We start from the raw sequence: 6,000 nt of genomic DNA, 5'->3' as shown, positions 1-6,000 counted from the left end.
AAACTCTTGCCAGATGACTTTCGTTCCGCCTTGACTCCGCCTAGCTCCACTCAACCAACTTGGATCGATCCATTGCAGAGGGATTTCAGGGTCCGTAAAAAATGGTCCGGCTAATCAGGACCGCTGGGCAGGGTTTTATAGATGTGACATAGCGGAGAAGCGACTGTTGTGATTCAGACAACAATGGCAGCTCGCATCAAGTAAGCAGACGTCAGCATTGATGCTGCTATTTCATCCGTGTTGTCCAATCCAGAGAATATTTCTTCTCTAAAAGAAAACCAGAGAACGGCTCTGAAAGCTTTTGTTGGTGGAAACGATGTCGGCTGTTCTGTTTGGCTTTTCCCTCTCATCAGCGTCACAAGTTGGTTTCCATGTGAGTGGTTGAAGTAGCACGTCAATAAAGATGACGGACAAGTGTTTATCCAATCATATGTAAGGACTTTTGACAAGGCCCAGCTTCCTGAAATCACTACCCAGTCGAGCGATCCCAGATGGATGAGGGAAGCAAGGCAGAACAAAATTAATCCGGCGAGAGTCAGGTAAGTTAATAAGTGAGTACAAACCGTAGTTAAAACAAACCTGAAGCTGAAGAAACTTAAAAGTTAAAATGTGTGTGTGTAGCGGAGGGGGACACAGTAGCGGAGCGGCGTTGTGACAAGCATATCACAGAAGGCAGACACAGTCCGCTAATGAGGATTTTCATTCAATCCGAGCACGGGTATTGACGTGTACTTGTACCCGTACTAGTACTTGGCAAAAGTCTTTTATCCGTACCGAGTATCCGGCTCATCTCTAACTATTATTATTTCGTACGTACAAAAACCATATGAACACAGATAGAAGTGTGGGATTATTTAATGAGATACAAATAAGATGTTCATTCCTACAGCGGTCACTACTGTTGACGCTGGGCAGTAATGTTGGATTGTGATGTGGAGGTTGGCGAGGTTCTCTCGACCAACCGAGTCAGAAATCCAACTCCAGTTGAAATTTCCGAATGGGAACTGAAGAATTACAGCTTTCCAGTTGGACTTGAAAGCGCCAGAAATACAGCATGAACTTTCCACAAAAAACATCAAACACGATAATTTAAGTTTGACCTTTTGGAGTTAAAAACATCACAAAGTTTGAGACTATTGAGTTTCTCATGCCCACTCTCTTGGTCACACTTAGGAAAGCCACAAGCGACAAAACAACCCAAGGTCCACTAACAACTAAAGATTATTTTAAGCCATTAATCATTTGTCCGCTAAAAGGTTAGAAGATGGTGACAAATGTCCATCACGGTGCTTGAAATGTGATGTTTTTACTGACCAACAGTCCGAAAATCCAGATATTCACTTAACTCTCGTAAAAGACCAAGAAACCCCCGAAATATTTACATTTGGAACCAAACACTTTTGGGCTTTTTACTTTAAAAAATGAATCAGTAGACAAAACTGTTGTGTGTGGATTGACTGGTTAAACTGTTTATCGTTTCAACACTCTTCCTCATGGATCGATGTTTACTCAGTTGTCATGGAGATAGACTGTTGACATTTGAGCTCAGTAATGATTTCATCCGTTACACTTTTAGGGCTTCTTCTCCGTTGCCTTAACAGATTTGTAATAAAAAATAAATAAATGGTCAATTTAAACTCATGCACATAATACGAAACATGTGAAGGAATGAAATGGGAAATGCAAACATTAAGAAAAATATGCATAAAATAAGGCGGTTTGATGTTGTACTATTATAACGCACTCTTTCAGACATGCTCACCTCCTTATTCACAGGTTAATTAGCACCACTGCAGATGATTTTGTTATAAAAAATATATATTTTGGGGGGCCTTTTGCCTTCATGATAGATACCGCCACAGGTAGACAAGAAAGGGGGAGATGCAGTAAAAGGCCGGGGGTTGGAATTGAACCGCAGACGACAGCAGTAACTCAGCCTTTTTGTACATCAGGTCTCCAAAATGCTCTACCAGGTGAGCTACCAGTTATTATCTGTGTTCAGGTCAGTGTAACTTTCATCTTTCAACATCTGTGACACTAGTAAGCAATACTCTGCTCTAGTATAGACTTTAGGTCTGGAGGCGGAGATCATAGACACTATTTGTAATCCTTTAAAACCAACAGTAGAGTTCTTCAGTCTCCTCTGTGTGTCAGAAATACTGCTGAGGACTTCTCATCCTCCCTCAGTCCTTCACCTGCTATTTATTGCTTCACTCAGCACCAGAGCATCAACTGTGTGTGTGTTTGTGTGTGTGTGTGTGTGTGTGTGTGTGTGTGTGTGTGTGTGTGTGTGTGTGTGTGTGTGTGTGTGTGTGTGTGTGCACACAAGCCAAGAAATATGTTGCTGCTCAGTTTAATGCTCAGCAGTTCCTCTGTGAAGACAAGATGAACATCTTTAGTGACAGAAGCCTGTTAACTGCTGACAGCTAACAATGCTGTTCTCACATCATTCCCAGGTGGTGTCAAACCAATTCACACCTTGATTCATGTGACTCTGACGGCTCTCACGTGTCTGTTTTACGACACCAGAAACTCACGTGTGACTCTTGTGTGATATTATGGTGTGAATGATACCTGGACGTTTCCAATTAAACCAGAGCTGACGCATCATGGATGGAAAAGAAAAGAAAAACAGTCAATCCTGCCAATCCTGTCACTGACAATGAGAAATATATAGTGTCAATCTCACTCTCATCTCTTTGTGAGTAAGCGCCCAGAGGAATCAAGTAGCGAAGGTTAGCACATATGATGCCACACCATTTTCAGTGGCACGTTAAAAATGCATATACTGTAGCCCAGAGCCTCCCAAACTTAATGAATGACCGCGGCCCAACTTTAAATCTGCAAGTCTTTAAAGCAATTCTTAACCTTTCTTGCATGTCTCACAGCGCCTCCCTCCAAAGTCCCACCTCGAATTCGCTAGAAGGATTATATTTTTGATTTCCAACACCTGGTGGTTTTCTTTTACATTTTAGTGTGACATACACTTATTAGGAGCTTTTTAAGATTAGAAAAGAAAAGGGAAAAATTGCAAGAAATGTAAGAATTGCTTTAAATCAGCAAAAATATCTCTTTAAAAATAATATCTGAAAGCAGTTCTTTTTTGTCATGGCCTGGACGACTGTAATGTACTTTAGCACTCCACCGACTCATACTACGGTGACCGGGCCTTTCTGACGGAGTCCTCAGTATGTGAAAAGCTATTGAGATCAGACACGTCACATAATTACCAGCTTTTAAATCCCATATGAAAACTTTCTTTCATTGGAAAGCGTTCATGAATAATTAAGTAGCTGTTGGGTTTTATCATCCCTTGAAGCTCATTTTATATTTATTTTTTTATCCTCTGGTGTTTATATGTTATTATATTTTTATGATCCCTCTGTTGTTTGTATTTCATTCTGTTGTTGCTGTTTTATTTGTGGCTGTTTTTTATCTGCACTTTTAAAAAAAAAGTGCTATAAAAATAAAGTTTATTATTATAGTTTTTTTTTATCATTATTCTGTTTTTCTGTGTTTGCTGGGGAAGAACGAAGATGTTTCTTTAATGTGTGTGTTTAATTGAGCAAAACAAGTCAATCAAAGCAAACTAATCGATGTAATGAACAGTTGTGAGAATAGTCCCGCCCACTGCTGAGCACTTCAACAAACCCCCCAAACTACACGAATAAAGACAGTATGACTCATGACTCATCATTCACCCTGGTCAGCGTTTACAGTCCACCTCAGGCCTGTGTAACTGAGGCATTACAACACATTGCTGACGAGGTATTAGACGTGGAGAAAAAACATCCAGACTCCCTACTCATCATTCTTGGGGATTTTAACAGAGCAAAACTCAGCCAAGAGCTCCCAAAATACAGAAAGCAGATAAAGTGTCCCACCAGGGATGCTAACACACTGGACCACTGTTACACTGTTTTAAAGGACACTTATCGCTCTGTTTCCTGTGCTGCTATGGGAAGCTCTGACCACTGCATGGTCCATCTTATACCAACCTACAGGCAGAAAGTAATATCAACACAGTCTGTAGTGAGGAGAGTTAAGAGGTGGACAACTGAGTCAAAACTGGAGTTACAGACCTGCTTTGACTGCACAGATAGGAGTGTCTTTGAGGCTGCAGCCACAGAACTGGACGAACTGACCGACACTGACATCCTACATCAGTTTTTTTGAGGACTCGTGTGTCGAGACCTAAACCTTCTACACATACAACAATAAACCATGGTACACCTCTAAACTCAGGAAGCTGCGCCAGGCCAAGGAGGAGTCCCATAGAAGTGTGCTACTACTGTCGGTTCACCCAACACATCTACAACACTCAACCTCTGTGACATACTGGACCCCAACCCCAAGTAAATAACCTATACTTCCAAAAATGTTGTTCACAACAAAAGAAATGATTAAATCAACTCCCAATCTCAGAAGACCGGTCTGGTCGACTTTCTTTAAGTATTTTCTTCAAAAGTAAACAGTTAAACAATATAAAGTGTGTTTACAATAACTGTAGCAAATTAAATGAATGAGACAAATAGTCTGGAACACATAGGCTACTGTATTTCAAGTATTTTCTTCATTAAAAAAGTAAACAGTTAAACAACATGGAGTGCTTTTAAAGATTGAACTATAGCTCCAAGATATTCATCTAGCCATCCATACACTCCTTCCAAAACACTCATCTATTCATGTATCCGTCATGTATCCGGCTAACCCATGTAGCCGAACCATCCTACCCTTGTCCTTGTCCTGGCTTGTGTGTAAAATCACTGGCTCTGATTGGCTACCATGAAATATGACTCTGCCTTAGCCAATCGCTTATCTGGTTGTTAACCCAGCCGGTCTGTGGAGCATGGAGCCAGGGTTGTGTTCGGATTACGCACTTGTTTCAATCAATTCATAGTAACGCACTGCATTTAACGTTCAGTAATGGTAACGGTGGTGTAACGGTGGAAACAGTAATTAGTTAGATTACCCCGTTACTGAAAAAATAGAGGCGTTAGTAACGTTGTTATACTTATACGCCGTTACTCAGAACTCTGTGCACCAGATTCCTGTGAACGCGGCCGTGTCTTCTCTCATAGATAAACGGCATGGAGTACATGCTACACAGAGGTATGCTGGCTAACTTACACATAGATAACAACTGCTAACGTAATTTACCGTATGCCTAGCTTGAGGAGTGTGCCTGTGATATTGTAACATTCACAAGCGTGGAGGGGGGAACTGTGGCGTGTGCACGAACTGCGAACAGTGCTGAGTGGACAGGAGGACTCGGGCGCTGTGGAATTTTGCAAAACAAACAACAGGCTCTGCATGCTCGTAGAGGCGCATTTTTCTCAAACCGGATGATTTATGTTGTTCTATCGGAGCAAAGTGTTGGCTTCAGTGAACATGATCAAACAAATGTTGCTGACTGCGACTCACCTGAGGCTCCAGAGACCAGTAAGACCCTGAGAACAATAAGCAGTTAGCACGTCCAATATTCAGACACTGAGTTTGATACTCTGACTGATGGATTGATTGGTCCCAGGTCTCAGCAGGTTTCAGCTTCAGTCACATGCGATTCTTCCTGTCATTTTCCGGATCACTTTGAAAAACAAAAGGTGAATCTGTTCGTGCATTTGAGCTCCAGCACTGTAATAGACAATAATATGAACCTTACTGCTGTTGTTCTCTGCAGTCTACCAGAAATTAAAATGTGCTGCATGTGTGCAAGTCACAAACATGGTCACCCGTAAAACAGTGCTTCCAGTTGCAGGTATGTGATTGTTTTCCATTTGTGGTCAGTCTGCAGGAGATTATAATGTAGTGGCATTGAGACTAAAATAGTCAGTCCATCGGTCAGAGCACTTTGTGAAACTGAAGGCACATGAATCTCTCTTGTGTGAGTTTGAGCGACTAAAAGCCTTGTGATGCCTGGAAGAAAACATTTTCCAACAATTAGTGTTTTGACAGCACAGGAGTCTTTAGTTGATGTGTTTTAAAGGAATGATCAATAGT

The sequence above is a fragment of the Echiichthys vipera genome (genome assembly GCF_963691815.1).
Source record: "Echiichthys vipera genome assembly, chromosome: X".
Taxonomy (NCBI): Eukaryota; Metazoa; Chordata; class Actinopteri; order Perciformes; family Trachinidae; genus Echiichthys; species Echiichthys vipera.
Note: the sequence above shows the minus strand (reverse complement) of the source record.